General features: G+C 42.6%; 1 protein-coding gene across 1 annotated transcript in view; it reads right to left on the bottom strand.

Annotated features, from left to right (window-relative positions):
* Positions 1–18195, bottom strand: part of LOC127035616 (uncharacterized) — a 147199-nt gene that overhangs the window by 87016 nt on the left and 41988 nt on the right. The gene's annotated exons all lie outside the window — the stretch shown is intronic.

Consider the following 18195-nt stretch of genomic DNA (forward strand, 5'->3'; position numbering starts at 1 on the left):
ATCAGAGAGATGCCTTTTGCTAGTGAGATGAAATCCCATTCAAAGTTGGCCTAATTATAAACTGCAGAAAGTTACCCTTTTTCCTAGTATGCTCCAAACCCTGAGCAGAGTGAAGGCACTCAGTTCAGCATTACACACACAGCTCGAACACTGTATGAGTCACATTTACATTGCACTGGGAACTCCTAGGAGCAGAGGGTCCACCCAGCTGCTGCCAGTTTAGCTGTGGTAGTAGGACAGGGAAAGAAAGACACTGACCATTTCCCTTTTGGGATATCACATGAAGAAAGAACTGGACAAGAACCCGAAAAGAGGAGACTGTGGTGCATAATAGAAGTTGTAGTCTGATGAAACAACACAGCCCATAGAGGAGACTGGGAACATGAGGTACCTGGACTACCACTTCCATAAGGCACTGTGCTGACATTTCTAATTTTAAATATTTTGGTTTTCTAGTTTTTGCCAAAAAGTCAAAAATTTCCATGAGGCAGGGAAATGTCAACCAATTCTTCTATTCATGCATAGGTCACCCACTGTTTCAAAGTGTTATTCAACCTCCTCTAGTGTTTCTCATGTAGGAAAAAACATCTCTCTTACAATCCCATATGGTTAGTCTGGTGGATCAAGTGGTGGAACTCTGTACTTTACTACTGAAGGTTCTGTATTCAGGTACTGTTGACACATGATCAGGGACAGCTCTGCACAACTAAAGCTGATGCTGATCAATGCAAGATCTGCCACTACCAACAATACATTACTTCATCAGTGATGAAGTGCCTGATATAATGTTAATCAATGAGACCTGTCTGGATGACACTGCAGGCCCCGTGCTAGCCCACCTCAGACACACACCCCACCCTCCAGGACAGTCAGTACACCACAGACCTAGACAGGATAAGAAAGCAGGTGAGAATGGCATTCATCATCTCCGCAAATATTAAAAGCAAGAGATGTCTTCAGGTGAGGTAAGACAACTTCATTTGAATTCATTCATCTGACAATAGAAACCAAAGTCAACATAGATTTTATGCTTATTTGCAGACCACCACAGACAAGAAGATTCATAAAAGAGTTCACTGACACTTTGTCAGTCATGGTGAAATACCCCACACTTGTCATCCTGGGAGATTTCAATGCTCACACTAACAAGGCTGCAGATGCAAAACCTGCAACATTCATCTCACTTGTCCCACTAGGACTTTCACAGGTCATCTCTAGTCCAACCCACACAGCTGGTCATATCCTGGACATGATCTCCAGCCTAGCTATCATGATAGAAGACATTCCAACCTACCCAGTGTCTTGGCCACACCATCACCCCATACAGGGAGTGGGAAGAGACCATCCAGCACTCTAGAAACAGAAAAGACCAATGATCCTGATTTAACCTTAAGGACTCCAACAAATTCTAAAACCAGATAAATCATAACCAGTCAAAGACTTGGAGAATCATTACCATTCTACAGTGCTCTCAGCCATTGACACACTGGCCTTACAAATGGCCCCTTCTTCACCATCACTCACACAGATCTCCTTGGTTTTCAGATATCCTGTGTGGGTGAAGAGCAGAAACTCAAGCACTGATGGCTTAAAACAAAGGCTGATTCAGACAGTATGAAACAACAAATTCCTCAAAGCCTATGCTAAGCCTGTATTACTGGCCAAGAGAATGTTCCTATTGACCTCTACTGAGGCTGCCAAATCGTGCCACAAGGAGCGATCTAGGGTGGTAAATTGCTTCATTAATCCTGAGTGCCTACAGTCTGCATCAGAGCTAAGCACCAAACAGTGCAAATAACTATCATCCTACTTTGCTGAAAAGATCACACACATTCAGGAAGCCTTGTCAAACAGGATAGTCCTCTCTGTCTGCAACTGCCCACCAACAGCCCATCTGATTTCTCAGAGTTTAATACATCCACTCATCAAGAAGTTCTGGATACTTCCGTTATCCTAACAGCATCACAATGCAACAGCAAGCTAACAACATACTGATCGTTAACATTATTGTGTGGTATATGTATGGAGGATAATTACAAACATGCAAAATTATGTTATCAAAATGTGTCTGCCAGGAAAGGTTAAAGTTACTACACTCTAGACAAAGAAATGTGCTTCTGCCACGTGGAAGGTATTTCCAAGGTACATTAACAGACAATGGGATGCAATTTACATAGAAGATAAACAGGACCATCAAGCAGATAGGGTGAGGAGATTTCCTTCTGCTGTGATGCTCGGAGGTTGAGTTTTCAGGGAATAGATCAATTTGCATTTTAGCAAACACCAGCAGGGGAAGAAACCAGCATGGAACTTCCTTCACCACCAAACTCCATGTTGTCTTCCTCACAGCTTGAATGAATTTTACTTAGGGGGTTAATCTTTGGAAGAATATATTTCAAAGGTGCACAGAACCTCAGGTTATCTGTCAACAAAGATGACAAAGAAACAAGGGCGGCTCTAGGTATTTTACCACTCCAAGCACAGCAGGCAGGCTGCCTTCGGTGGCTTGCCTGCAGGAGGTCCCCGGTCCCGCAGATTTGGTGGCACGCCTGTGGGAGATCTGCCGAAGGCAACCTGCCTGCTGCCCTCGTGGCAAACGGCAGAGCGCCCCCCGTGGCTTGCCGCCCCAGGCAAGCACCTGGTGTGCTGGTGCCTGGAGCTGCCCCTGCAAAGAAACCAAACATTTTGGACTTTGTGGGAGATTCTGAGCAAACGGGTGATCAGCCCTCTTGCTGGAAGGTAGATTGGTAAGGAAACTACCTTGAATGAAGGCTGTACCTAGTTTTGTTAAGTCTTAACCTCTAAAAAAGCATTTCTCATCTTTATTTGCTTGTAACCATTTCTAGCTCTATCCTTTACACTCAGTTAAAATACTATCTTCTTCAGTTAAGAAATTTGTTTTACTTTTAATTTAAACAAACCCAGTGCTGTGTTTGATTTAAAGTGAATGTTAACTCCAGTAAATGTGGCAAGCTGGTAGGTATTGTATTTTCAAAGAAACAAACAAACCTTAATATCTTTCTGCATGGTTCAGGAGAGGGATAAACATTGCACAGTACATGGTTTTCGGACAATTTGGGACTGGGGATTGTTGGGGTCATCTTGTCAGGTATAACCAAGGCTGGTGGAGGCCAGAGTGTGGCAGTGGTGTAACAACCAGGCTACTGGAATCAGAACTCCTGAGTCAGAGCTCCTTAACACAGAGACACACAGTGCATGCTTGTATGCTGTCTGGAAGAACCCACACAAGAGAGTTACAGCAGCAGAGCATTTTGGGCACTCAGGATTACAGGGCAGACAGAGACACCACAACTCACAGGTCTGGATTGCATTCCAGGATATAACAACCTGTCACAGGGCAGCCCCTCCTGGAGCACCCTCCTGCAGCAGGCAAAAGCAAGGCAGGTGTGCCTGCTTCAGTTTCATTTCTTCGGACACTCGAGATATAATATCTAAAAGATCATTTAACAGTTCTTGGACAAAGACCATGGTCAACAGCTTCTCTCCTGTGGCGCAGTGGAATTCTCAACAATATGAGTAGAGCCTCTCCGTGTGGGAGACAGAACCTTTGCAGGTGGTCTGGGAGTGTAGAATTAACTCCCTTTAGAACTAAGGACTATCACAAACCTCACTACTTTCCACTCCAAGTGCAAGACATTTTTTGACCTTGCCTTCTCTAATATTAACACATAGCAACTAGTATATTTAACAAAAACAAAAAAACAGATACCAAAACAAGACACTGCACCTCACACGCTTCTCCCTCTGGAGAATGGATGAGAGAACAAATACCACATGACATATGTATAGTCATGTTGTTTAAGGCATTGCTTGAAGGCCTTCATATACTACGGTGATAAGCGCAGTATTCAAACCTATATAGAATAGAATTTACTTTAAAAAACACCTAGGAAATTGCATATAAGAAACTATGTTAAAATAATGTCATTAAGGTTGCAAAGTCAAACATTCAAAAGCTAGGAAATGCTAGATTTAAAGTTCCCTGAGCTCCAATACTCTTCTTCATATTTCATATTAAATGAAGCAAAGTCGTTTCAGAGTTCTGCCTCATTCAATATACACCTTATTTAGCATTGGTCAATGATCTTTTAGAAATGGAGAAAGAACAGGTGTATACACTGATTCTTTCAGATCAGCTTCCTTTAATAGTACTGACCATGAGGTGTGGCTGATACATTTGCCAATGCCAGCAGACTTGAATGGGGTCACTCTTGAGTCATCCTTTCTTCTGGAGAGGTCCCAAAAAGTGACATTGGGCACTTATTCATCCACACCAAATGTCAATCATACCGGGTTACACAGCTTTTGGATTCATGTGAGTACATTAGAATCTAAACTTTAAGTTTAAAAAAGTACATTTTTAAAAGGTTGACTAGAAAAGGCTCCAAGGCAAGAGGGCTAATAAAAAAGACCACAAAGGTATTCTTTTTGGGGAGGCTGACTCATTATTTTGTAATGCTTGGGGTTGGCAATATTGTAACTAAAAGTCAGTGGGGCTCCATGCAGGGGTTGGTAAATTGTAGGTGCTTTAAGGTAGAAATGAGGTCAGGGGCCCACATCATCCTTTCAGACACTCATGTGCAGTTCCCATTTACTTCAACGGGAGCTGACCATGTGGAAGTGATGGGACAATTGGGTCTTAGTGTGACAGTTTTCAGGGTACCCAAGTCTGTGGGTCACTTTGTGACCCACCTGCCTCCACCATCAGAGAGACTTACTTGTGCTCAACTGAGTGTCAACTCCCTGACAGCACCAGACTGCTAGCTATCCATGCACTCTCCTCTGAGGTATGCCAGACCTTACTCTGCCTTGCAGGTTAACAATCGGTATATCTCAGTCCCCAAGTCTCTTTGAACCATTCCCCTATAGTGTCGAGGCCCTTCTCCTCTGAACATATAAGGTGTACCCAGGTTAGTTGTTGCCAAAGGAACAATGTACACAGAAGCTTGTATGAATTAACTTGGGATAAGCTCTTTGCTTAATGCCACTAGGGTGACCAGACGTCCTAATTTGATTGAGACTGTCACTATATTTACTTGGTTATCCCATGTCCCAACCGATGTTCGGTCGAGACGCAAATTGTCCCGATATTTTGCTCTCCAGTGCACAGGCAGAGGGGGCTTGCGCCCCCCCACTCCAACTCCAACCTGTCCCATCCCCAACTCCACCCCATTGGATACCTCCCCAAATCCCCAGCCCCAGCCCCACTCCCTCAATTCTCTGTTGGATCCCTCCCCAAATCCATGCCCTGGCCCCACCTCTTCCCCAAGCACACCGCAGTCGTCCTCCTCACCCCTCCCTCCCAGGCTTGCACTAATCAGCTGTATGGTGGTGCAAGCACTGGAGGGAGGGGGGAGAAGCAGGACACGGCAGCCAGCTCAGGGGAGGTGGAGGCAGAGCGAAGGCAAGCTGATGCAGGGGAGCAGAGCATGGAGCTGCCAGTGGGTGCTCAGCCCCCACCAATTTTTTCTGTGCTTCGACAGCTCTTTTTTTTTTTTCTTTTGTTTTTTCCTCAGCCACCGGCTCTTGTTTTTTGTTGTTGTTGTTGTTGCTCCTCTGGCACCCCACCCCCACCACATCCCGATATTTCCCGTCTCTCATCTGGTCACCCTAAATGCCACAGAACAGATATATATTTATAGTGAAAACAAAATATATTTATCAAAAATTAAAGAGATAGCAAGTAAGTATAATGGAAACAAAAGGGTTACAGATAAAACAAAATCATAAAACACTTTCTAAAAACTAAACATAACAGGCTAACCTCTTACCGAAACGATTTTATCTCACCCCATATGTCCTCTGCAGTGCTTCAACCGAGTGTGGTTGAGATCCTGTTTTCATTAATGTAAACAAGTGGCTCTCAAACTTTTATACTGGTGACTCCTTTCACATAGCAAGCCTCTGAGTGTGACAGCCCTTCATAAATTATAAACACTTTTTTATATATTTAACACCATTATAAATGCCGGAGGCAAAGCAGGGTTTGAGGTGGAGGTTGACAGCTCGCAACCCCCTGAGGGGTCTCCAGTGGGTCCCCAGTCCCCAGTTTGAGAACCCCTGATGTAAACACAACCCCTTCTGCAACTGACTCACAGCTGCTGCTGACTCTCCACCACCACTGGCCACCTCTGCTGCCACACTCTCTTTGCCACTGTCTGCCATCCTGCTGCCACTGCTCTCTGCTACCCCTGTGTCTCTGCCACTGGCTACTGCTGCAACATCACATTCTGAGGTTCCACCATTTACCCTAGCTCTTAATGATTTCAGCAAATAGGAGGGGACCTTACTGCCAATGCAACTTCTGTGTTACCTTTCACTATTCCCACACCACATCTAAAACTTAGCCCCTAGACTTACTCAACAATGAGGACAGCATTAGGAATCATCAGCTGAAAAACAAGAACTCTTAACTGAGCCTAATCAGCTCTATTGTTATGCTGAAGAAGAAAAGACCAAATAATATCTAGGGTTCTTTGGGCAGATACTATATCACCACATCAAAAACAACCCCCCTTCAATTGGAGTTGGCATCTTTTCCCCCTGCTCAGCAAGTGAGTTTCAGTTTAGGGTAACCCTAGCTATCAGGGGATGCTAAGCACAGTTCTGCTGTCCTTTATTCATACAATAAGGGTAACATAATTTCGCTACCCCTGCATTCAAAGTGATTTGTAACCTAAAACCAACCAGAATTGATCATTTTAGCAAAGCAGATCCATCATGCTGGGCACCTAAGCAGAGTAGGCATGTCTATGCAAACAAGGGCTGCTCCTGAAGCCTTTTCCCTCAGTGTGTCACTGGATGTCAGGGGAGAGCTCAGTCAGACCCTGATTAAATATTCAGAACAAAGAGACAAGGGGTACACCTTGATACCAGAAAAACAAGATAGAAAGCTGATTGCTTAAATCTACTTTCAGATGATATAAACAATATCTTTTATTTGTAAACAGTAAACTTTCTGTGTAAAGTGAATATAACAACATTGCACAAAACAGCTTCCTGGAGACAGGTATCCTAGAGAACCTTTTACCTGTACTATATTATTATTGGCTTATAGCCATAAACCTGATTGACATTGGTTATTTGGTCTCTTGAGTATGTCATACAGTTTATACAATTTATCAATACAAAGGATGGGTATAATATACTCACACACAAATTTTACTAAATAAATGGGAGAACTGGAAATGTATGCATGTGCACAGAGGAGTATGATGTGGACTGAACTAAATTAGTAGGTAAATTAATGGTAATAGTGGGTAAATATGGAAGGATAATTATATAGCGTTCATTGCAAACACTTAAGATTTTGTAAAACTTTACTCATGTAAGTAGTGCCCCTGAAGTCAAAGAAACCGCTCACATGAGTAAAATTATCATGGCCTAGATCCACAAAGGTACTTGGGCGTTGCAATGCTCAGCAACGCAACACTTAACTTTTAGGCATGTAGAAAATCACAAGAACAACACAGCAAAGAGTCCTGTGGCACCTTATAGACTAACAGACGTTTTGGAGCATGAGCTTTCGTGGGTGAATACCCACTTCGTCAGAGAGTCCTGTGAAAACCTTATAGACTAACAGACGTTTTGGAGCATGAGCTTTCGTGGATGAATACCCACTTCGTCAGATTCATCTGATGAAGTGGGTATTCACCCACGAAAGCTCATGCTCCAAAACGTCTGTTAGTCTATAAGGTGCCACAGGATTCTTTGCTGCTTTTACAGATCCAGACTAACACGGCTACCCCTCTGATACTTGAAGAATAACACAGCAATCCACAATGCCTGAGTTAGTAGCCTAGACATCATTACAATGAATGGGGAGGGACAGGTGCCTTAAAATGCAATTCACACAGCCAACATGCTAGGTGAGGAGCCACCTAAAGTAGTCAATGGGATATGCTAGTGAGAAGGGTGTGTGCTAAGCCCTGCCCCTTTCTCAGAGTTTGGTTCCTTAGTTCAAGCTTCAGGGAGGCACCAAATCTCTGCTGTGATTCATGAACTGGGGAAAAATAGGTGTATGGGTGCCAAAATCTCATGCAGGCCCAGGCCCAGCCCCAATCCCATAAGCATGCTCAGAAGCTGCCTAACTTCACACAAAACAGCCAGAGGCGAGGAAGGAGGAGGGCTTCCCCTGTGCTTTAACCATTGGAATATAGAATAATTCGAATAATTTTTCTGGCCCAATTAATATTTAATTATTCAATTAAAGTGGAACAAGTTTAATAGGACAGCTTGCAGGAGCCCCACATCAGATTATCCCAGTGTACTCACCTGAGAGGTGACAGAGCTCTTTTCATATCCCTTCACCTCAGGCAGAGGGAGAACTTGAAGCAGTATCTCCCATCTCCCACTGTGCTAAATGCTATAATATCCTCTCCCCTGCCCCTAGGCTGTTTTGTGTGGAGTTAGCCTCTGAGCACAGCTACCCAGTTAGGAGGGACCACTGTTAGTAACAGTTATCCTTAGAGACCTATGTATTTTGCAAATGAGAAATAAAAGAAAAAAATCTTGCCTTGCAGCAGCAGCTCCTGTGGCTTCTGTTCCCCAGGGCTGGGCCCTGCTGCCCATTACATGCATTGTGACCTGACATATGGGGTCACAGCACCACTCGAGGTTTGGCCCAGCTGCCCCTCCATCAGAACAAGGGGGTAGCCAGGCCAGATTTGAGTGAGTAGCACTGTGATTGTCTATGCCTGGTTGCACACCTGGAAGTGGGAGCCAGGCCCAGCCCTGGAGGACAACAGTCACCACTACATGATGAATGTAGGTTGGGTTCTCTTTGCAATCCCTCTTCCCTCCACCCCCGGACCTCTCCTCAGGGGCAGGACCTAAGCCCCTCTAGACCCTCCCACTGCCGAGGGTCAGGACCTGACCTCCCCCACGCCCCGTAGGGCTTCCTGTAATACAATGCAATAAAATTAAATTCCCCCAAAATAAAACAAAAAAATTATAAAAAATTAAAATAAAATCATGGCACTCTAGCGATTTTTCAGTTTGTATGGATATGGGAGGGGAGAGGAGGTAGAAATAAGCTGTGAGATGCATTTTTACCTGTTTGTTATACTCAACAGTACAGTTTGAACAAGAAGTCTGAATCCATATGTCATAAACAGATAGCTAAGGGTTAATGTCTCTTTCACCTGAAGCACCTGACCAGAGGACCAATCAGGAAACCGGATTTTTTCAACTCTGGGTGGAGGGAAGTTTGTGTCTGAGTCTTTTGTCTTCTGCCTGCTTTCTCTGAGCTTTGGAGAAGTAGTTTCTACTTTCTAGTCTTCTGTTTCTAAGTGTAAGAACAAAGAGATCAGATAGTAAGTTATATGGTTTCTTTTCTTTGGTATTTGCATGAATATAAGTGCTGAAGTGCTTTAATTTGTATTCTTTTTAAATAAGGCTGTTTATTCAATATTCTTTTAAGCAATCAACCCTGTATTTTATCACCTTAATACAGAGAGACCATTTGTATGTATTTTTCTTTCTTTTTTATATAAAGCTTTCTTTTAAGACCTGTTGAAGTTTTCTTTACTGGGAAATTTCAGGAAAATTGAGTCTGTACTCACCAGGGAATTGGTGGGAGGAAGAATTCAGGGGGAGATCTGTGTGTTGGATTTGCTAGCCTAATTTTGCATTCCCTCTGGGGGAATAGGAAAGTGCTTTTGGTTTCCAGGACTGGGAACAGAGAGGGGGAGTCACTCTGTGTAGTTTCACAGAGCTTGTGTCTGTGTATCTCTCCAGGAGCACATGGAGGGGGGAAGGGAAAAAGGATTATTTCCCTTTGTTGTGAGACTCAAGGGATTTGGGTCTTGGGGTCCCCAGGGAAGGTTTTTCAGGGGGACCAGAGTGCCCCAAAACACTCTAATTTTTTGGGTGGTGGCAGCAAGTACCAGGTCCAAGCTGGTAACTAAGCTTGGAGGTTTTCATGCTAACCCCCATATTTTGGACGCTAAGGTCCAAATCTGGGACTAAGGTTATGATACATAATGTCTGGGTTTTCTTTTCCTTGAACCTTGACATGTCTGACTTATATCAGGAGGTTTCAGTTATTTGGATATACCTTGGGATACATTTTTTACAGAAGAAACAAATCTAGCAGTAGTTTTGTTAATGTGGTCTGTCTACTTCTGATCTGAGGCTATTACGAGACCCATACTTGAGCAAGGGGATGTTAAAAGCCCCAGAATTCTATTTTATTTACCAATTAATGTCAGTGCTGTTTTTCTGTGTGAAGTAGCATTGACTATGAAAATAACTGACATCTTGGTCTGTGAACTACACACACAGTCATGTGATCTCCGTATCAGCTTCCTTTTGGCACTGGCCATGATAGCCATCAACCATACCAGGAGGAAGCAATTGGATGAGGGTGTGCTCTGCGACTGTGGGTCCTATTTCCATTCCCTTCTGAAGTCATGACTCTGAACAGAGTTCTTCTGGGAGGCATCTGCTAGCCTCCTTCGAGGACCAGTGGGCACTGTCCAGGGCTCTCTGCTCAGTGTGCCCCTCTGGAACCCTGGTTGTAAATCCCATTCCTGATTTTTCATATGTTGTCTCCTGGGATCAGCTGATCCCTGTGCTTTTTCTGGTACTTCCCCTCTGGAGAAGGGGAGATCCTTTTAGTGTACTAGCTGGATCCCTTTTGGGGATCCATCACATACATGGGAACCAAATAGGCCTAGCACTCAGAGATCAGGATATTAGCCAGTATCACAGTCACACTGCTGGTATTGCACAGAATGGAACTAACAAGAATAGAAAAGAAACATAGCGAGAGAAGGGGGAAGAAAGAAAACAGGGGTAGTGGAACGAAAGAGACAATGCAGAGAAAGGGAGTTTCCTAAATAAAGTATGGATCTTATTAACATGCAAATCCAACTCTCTCTCCTCATCCATGTTATCTGTCTCCTTTTCTTTCATTTCCCTTATGTCTTAATAGTATGATACTTCTGTTTGCACACTGACAACTAGTCTATCATTTTCTTGTTCTTCACTTAACATGCTTTTCTCTGGATACAAGCCTGCTTGCTTGTATAGTCTGTAAACGGCAGAGAGAGGACAATTCTCAGCTTGATTTTGAACAACACAGATGACACATTTGGAAATAGGAAGCATTAAGCGACATTAACTGATTATTTAGGTTTGCAATCAAAGCTAAAGGATTTGTTAGCCCTCCAATGCATGTGTGTAACTGCAATTAACATTAATAGGAGCAATGCACACATATGTTCAAATTACAAATTAGAAACACAGACATTTGCCATTTCAGTGTTGTGAGTTGAGAAAAATGTGGCAGGAAGTGCTAGGTGGAATTCAATAAACTAAAGCAGGAAGCCAAGAACTCCTTAGTTCAAATCCTGGTTCTACCACTGACTTACTGTGTTCCTTTATACATGTTTCATGACTTGTCTATGACTCATTTCATAGGCACCAACTACATGAAAAAATTTAGCGGGTGCTTTGAACCCACCAGCAGCCAAGTTCCTCCCTCTCCTCTTGCCTACATCACTTCTAATCTGGCACGGGCCTACTGAGGAACTCCTCCCAGGGCCCCCCACCTCCCGTGATCAGCTGTTCTAAGGCATGAAGGAGGACCTGGGAAGGAGCAGGGATGGGGCACACTTGAAGGAGGGTGCAGAACTGAGTGGGGAGTAGACAGGGCAGTTGGGCCCTTGGGAGAAGGGGTGAAGTGGGGGGGGCAGGAAGAGGTAGGGTGGGGGTGGGGCTTGCGGCGGAGGGGGGAGTTGAGCACCTCCCTGGTAGAGAGGAAGTTGGTGCCTAAGACTCATTTTGTTTATCTGTAAAATAGGGATAATAAAATGTATCCCAGGAGTGTTGTGAGGATTGTTAATGTTTGTTAAGAGCTCTTAAATTGCAACTCATCATGTAAATACCAATAATAATAGCAGAGAAAGATTTACCAAGTACTAAATAGTATGATAATTATTAGTGAAAAGAAATAAAATAAAATAAATAGTTATTTAAATGACTGTGAAGGCAAGTATCTAGTAGTAAATATCATGTCCCATGTTTTATAAAAAATCACTGAAATTCACTGTACAAACCCAGAGTGTAGATGCATTGCAAGAGTGTAACACAGGGCTTGCATTGGCATGATTACCCCATCTTCAAACCAGGATTAGTCAAACCATTGCAGCACTTCCACATTAGGGATTTGCATTGGTGTTAGATAAACTGGTGCAAAAATCCCAAATGTATACAAGCCCTAATCAGCCAGACTTTCAGAATATCTCAGCACATTGGATACTGAGTTCTTTTGAAAATCTGTCCATAATTGTGACAAAGAGTGTTGATAGATTTTTCCAAACTGTTCAGCATCTAACTTTTATTTAGGTACCTGAAGGAGTGGAGCTAAACCACGTTTGAAAATCTGGCCCCATGTGTCTGCCCAGAGTAAAAACTGAACAATTACTATCTGTGTTCTGTATCAGAGTAGCAGCCATTTTAGTCTGTATCCACAAAAAGAACAGGAGTACTTGTGGCACCTTAGAAACTAACAAATTTATTTCAGCATAAGCTTTCATGGGCTACAGCCCACTTCTTCCATTCTATACATCCGAAGAAGTGAGCTGTAGCCCACAAAAGCTTATACTGAAATAAATTTGTTAGTCTCTAAGGTACCACAAGTACTCCTGTTCTTTTTATCTTTGTCTGTACTCAATTAGCCCCAAGGTCTGTCAATCAAAAACGAGCCAGATGGCACATGGGAAGTCTCTGAATACCTCCACTTGTTCTCCAGCCAGCCTCCATCTCTACTTCATTGATGTCAGCAGCAGTGGCTGTCTAGAAGAGAAACAGCTGGAAGTAAGGGTCCCAGGCAGGCAGATAGAATTCCTGCCTGATTTAAGATTTTGGTGTCTGCATGCACATGGATTATTTAAAAGAAGTACAAATTCCCCAAAACTCAGTATCAGTGTATCACTGCAAGATCTGACATAGACTTTAATGGAAACGAAACTATGGGAAGCATAAAATATTAAAAAAAAAATCCTAGAACAATTTTGTGAAGAAGTTGTGAGTTTGAGGCAGCTGCATGTATGCGTATATGCACAGGTGCATGCTTGCAGTGGGTCCCTCTGGCTTATTCAGGAAGGAACAAAAGGCTTGTTCCCCACTGTGGTATCTTCAGGGGTATCTACCACTAGCAGAATTGGAGCTGTAGATAATCTAGTTTCCTGCTGATAAACATACATAACGCTTGTTAATATTAACTGGAGTTGCATGAACATACCAAATAAGGGAAGAAGCCACATGACATGTATTTTTACCCAAATATAAATTAATAATTGCATTATATACATATACATGCACACTTTATGTGTATTACACAAACAAAAACTATATTGCAACATTAAAAATGTTCTTTTAAAGCCAAGCACTCAAAACTCAGGAAATGCTGGAATTAAGGTTGCCTGTGCAATTTAATTCAGCCCCTTCATGCATATGTATTATGATACAGTCTTTGATTACAGGATCACATGCTGGTTTTTTCCATAGGACACTTGCCTTATTCAGTGAACAGGCCAGCCCTGCTCTGGGGATGAATCAGGGCTGTGCAGTAAAAAAGGATGTTGTCTGCAGGAATTCTGCTTCATTTGTTTCAGAAGCTGGATGGTGTGAAATGAATGAGTCAGCAGACTGCAGGAAGAGAAAGGAGGGTCTTATGTTTAAGGCAGCTGAATGCTGCCCTAGAGAACTGAATTATATCCCTGCATCTAACACAGAGTTCCTATATAATGTTCATAAAGTCATGAAACAATTTTTTCAGAGGGTGTCATTAATTGTGTATTTCTCATTTTCTGGGGACCCCACCTGAGATCACTGAGCCTGATTTGCAAATGTGCTGGGCTTTCACAGCTGCAGCTGATGTCATCGGGAGCTGCCCTTGAATATATAAAGTGCTATATAATGCTAAATAATATAAGGCTGAATAATCATATCCTTGGTGTCTTAGAGTAGGCACCCAGTATCAGCAGATACTTTTGACTTTAATCTCCCTGTACCTCAGGTCCTGTGAAATGCAGGTAATACCCCATCACCTCACAGGAGCTTTATGAAGACAAATTAATTAACACTTGTGAATCACTCCTTTCTAACTCCCAATTCCAGACTTTTCTTCTCACTTGGTCCCCAATCTCCTTTCCCAAGCAGTCCCTGCCTTCTTTCCCACCCCCAGTATCAGTCTCCTTGCCCAGCCAGTCCCAGTTTCTGCCCCCTCCCCCTCCAATACCAGTATCACCAGCCTCCCTGTCCCTATCTATTCCTATCCCTCACTTCAGTCTGGCTTTTGCGCTTTTTGTGTTCAGATCAAAGCTTCCTCCTCCACGCTGTCTGGGTGCCAGCAGGGGAAGGGCCCTGAGGACAAAGAAGACACAGGCTTTCTGCTCTCAGCTCTAATACTCAATACCTTCCTGGCCCAGAGCAGCTATTACAGGGAATTTCAGGGAAAGTCCTCTTGATTCTCCCTAGTTCTGGGCTGGAGCATGCTCAGTTGCTGTGTGGGGATGGTGCATGTGTTCTGGTCAGTACTAGGAGATGGAGCATGTTCCATGAGGATGGCATCTTTTGACATTTTTTCTGTTATCCTTTATATCTCTATTGAGCATGTGAGAATTGTGATTTTTCAAAGGCTTATAATTTGGCCACATTTGGGCAGATTTTCACAGGGACTGCAAAAGGCACATCCCTGACATAACAATCACCCCTATGCCAAATTTCAAGTCCCCGCACTACAGCATAGGGGCACTTGCGTGCTTTTTTAAAAGGGCTCAATAATTTTTGAACATGCTCAAAACAATATATTTTTCCCTAGCCTGGCTCTCAGAAATGACTGATCCATTTTGGCTGAAATTTTCCAAAAAATTCAGCCTGAGGCAGACATCCATCTTGGAATGTTTTCTCTCCAAGCAATCACAGTTACATCAAGTTATGAGCATTTGAAAACATGGTCTTATAATGGAAAGAGTAGGGCAATCTTAATAACAAGCAGTGCTCGCAGCCCTACCCATAATATGTGTGAGAACCCATTTAAATTTAATTCTATGCATACTATAGCTATGAAAGATAAACCCATTATATTGAAATAAAATGAACTTTTATAGAAGAAACAATTGTCATATGACCTCACAGATAGTTTTTAGTGTAGAAATAGAACTGCTTGGCTTATTAGCCAGTCAGGATTAACAACTCTTTGCAGCCTTTATAGAGAGCACTTATGAACTCAGTCAATGTTACAGAACTGCATAAAGATCAATTATCCACCTCCAGGCATTTAAAATTCTCTTTACACCTACTGTAAGTTCCACAACATCAAATAACATTGAAAACATTTTAAACATTGTCAGTTGTATTTTAATCATGTCCAGAAGCACAGAGTGAACAATTCCATTTTGTGTTTGTACAGCTGTTTCTTACAGATAATACAGTGGGTTTTATTCTTCCATTTTGATGTAGTAATGTTTTATATCCATTTTACTTTACTTTGTACTTGTGTAGATGACTACGTAAAGTGCAGGACAACGAAGGTTAGGAAATATGTGTATACTCTTGACTTCATAACTGAAAACTCCTAATATTGACACTGTGTATTAAGAGTGTAAATATTAAAACTATGTCTTCATTGCAGAGTTTACCCAGATCCAGGAACCAGGTGTAGGCACCTGGGTTAGCCAAGGCCAATTGTTTACATGTTTTGCTACAGAGACCCCTAGTCTTCAAGCAGAACCAGAGAATTCCTTCTCCTCTCTTCCCCATCCCACTCTTAAAGCAATAGTTTGCAATTCCAATACAGTCCTCACTAAACCACACCCACAACAAGGAGCACATAAATAGATCAATGGAAAGGATACTACAAAATCATTGTGTAGGCCTTGGTCAACCATAAAGGCAGGTTCATGAACACCAGTGTGGAATGTACCAGCAGGATGCATAAAGCCAGGATATTCAGGGGATCTGGCATTTACCTGTTTGACCAAGAAGGGATCTTATTCCCTCCAGATAATATAGTTATCAACAGGATGTCAGTTCCCATTGCTATTTTAGGGGGCTCAGGCAATCTTCTACTGCCCTGGCTCATGAAGCCATACCCTGTTTTCAGAGCACCTGGAAGAATATGGGGTAATTACACCTCAACCAGTTGCAGGATGGTGGTAGAATGGGCATTTGGCTAACTGAAGGTGAGATGGCGTTGACTACAGACCCATCTGAATGCCAATATGCCCAATGTTGTTCATATTATTGAGATGTGCTGTACAACATTTGTCAGGATAAGAGCTTTCACCACAAATGGGCTAAAAAAATTGCTGGTTTACAGGCCCACTACAGGAACCAGAAAGTGCACCTCTGAACACTGTGGCTGGATCCAGGGGAGCAAGGGATGCCTTGTGTCAAGGTATTTTTCCCCCAGTTTGAACTTTAGCGCCCAAAAGTGGGGACCTGCATGGACCCTTCTAAGCTTAATTCCTAGCTTGGTTCTGATAGCGCTGCCACCAGCCAAAATATAGTGTTTGGCACACTTTCTGTTCCCTCAAAACCTTCCCTGGGGAACCCAAGACCCAAACTCCTTGGGTCTTAAAACAAGGAGAAATAAACCATCCCCCCTCCCTTCCCCCTCCCAGGGTTACCCTGAGAGGCTACACTGATCCAAACTCCTTGGATCTTAAAACAGAGAGGAATTAACCTTCCCCCCCCTCCTTTCTCCCCACCAATCCCTGGTGAGTGCAGACCCAATCCCCTTGGGTCTTAAACAAGGAAAAACATCAATCAGGTTCTTAAAAAAGAAAGCTTTTAATTAAAGAAAGAAAAAGTAAAAACTATCTCTGTAAAATCAAGATGGAAAATGTTTACAGGGAATTCAGCTCATATAGACTAGAGGGACTTCCTCCCACCCTAGCCTGAGATTCAAGTTACAGCAAACAGAGGTAAAAATCCTTCCAGCAAAATACACATTTACAAGTTAAGAAAACAAACATAAGACTAATCCGCCTTTTCTAGCTAGTACTTACTATTTTGAAACATGAGAGACTGTTTCAGAAAGATTGGAGAAACCTGGGGAGCACGTCTGGTCCCTCTTAGCCCCAAGAGCGAACAACGAACAAAACAAACAACACAAACAAAGACTTCCCTCCACCGAGATTTGAAAGTATCTTGTCCCCCGATTGGTCCTCTGGTCAGGTGTCAGCCAGGTTTACTGAGCTTCTTAGCCCTTTACAGGTAAAAGAGACATTAACCCTTAACTATCTGTTTATAACACCTTGTGTGCCCACATCCTTGTGTTGCAGGAGGAGACACATAGGGAATTGTGATGGTGTATAATGTTTTAGTACACATACTAATTTATCAATTTGTTACTGCTTTTATGTGATTTTGTGTGACCTATTGAAGTTTGGATAAGACTCACTGTGTCTTCTGTGTTTTCCAAGCACTCATGGGCCAATATAATGCAAAACCAATAACTTTATTAAAAATAAAAATTATTAAATAAAAATACTATAAAAACTTATACAGGTAGCTCAGCTGCACATAAGTGAAGTGCGTAAACTACCACAAAACTGAAAAGTGTTATGGGCAGTGATGACTAACAGTGAAGCCAATCAGTGCAATCTCCATGGTAACTGAATTTCACATCTGTGAAAGTAGAATGAATTATATTGTAAGAATAGAAAGGATTAAAGAAATGTTGTCTGTAACTTTAAGCAAAATTGTTGGAATGTTGCAACCAGGTGTCAGGAATACAGACATTAACATAGAACAATTGCACCGTTTAAGGGCAATTGGTGAAGCATTAGCCTTAGATCGATAACAGTTAGTAAGGAAATAGGATATGCATGCTGTGCCCCAGGTGAATTTTACTGTTTTGCTTTCTTTGTCCCTTTGTCTAATTCCCGCTCTTTTATCTGTATAAATAAGACTGTTTGGGCCTTGCATGGCCACTCACATATTCTGAATGTTATTGGCGGAGCGCTGCGCTAATAAACAGAGTGGTCTGACAAATTGTGAGTCCTGATTCTAACTTTGACACATCACTGTTCTCCTTACCCTATAGTAACATGGGGGTCAAGTGAATAGGATACAACTGCTCATGCACACTTCTATCCCAGGAGTGCACTGACTGACTCAAAGCCTACTGCCACATTTTGGGGTGCAACCCAGATCAGT

Source organism: Gopherus flavomarginatus, chromosome 1 (genome assembly GCF_025201925.1).
Source record: "Gopherus flavomarginatus isolate rGopFla2 chromosome 1, rGopFla2.mat.asm, whole genome shotgun sequence".
Lineage (NCBI taxonomy): Eukaryota > Metazoa > Chordata > Testudines > Testudinidae > Gopherus > Gopherus flavomarginatus.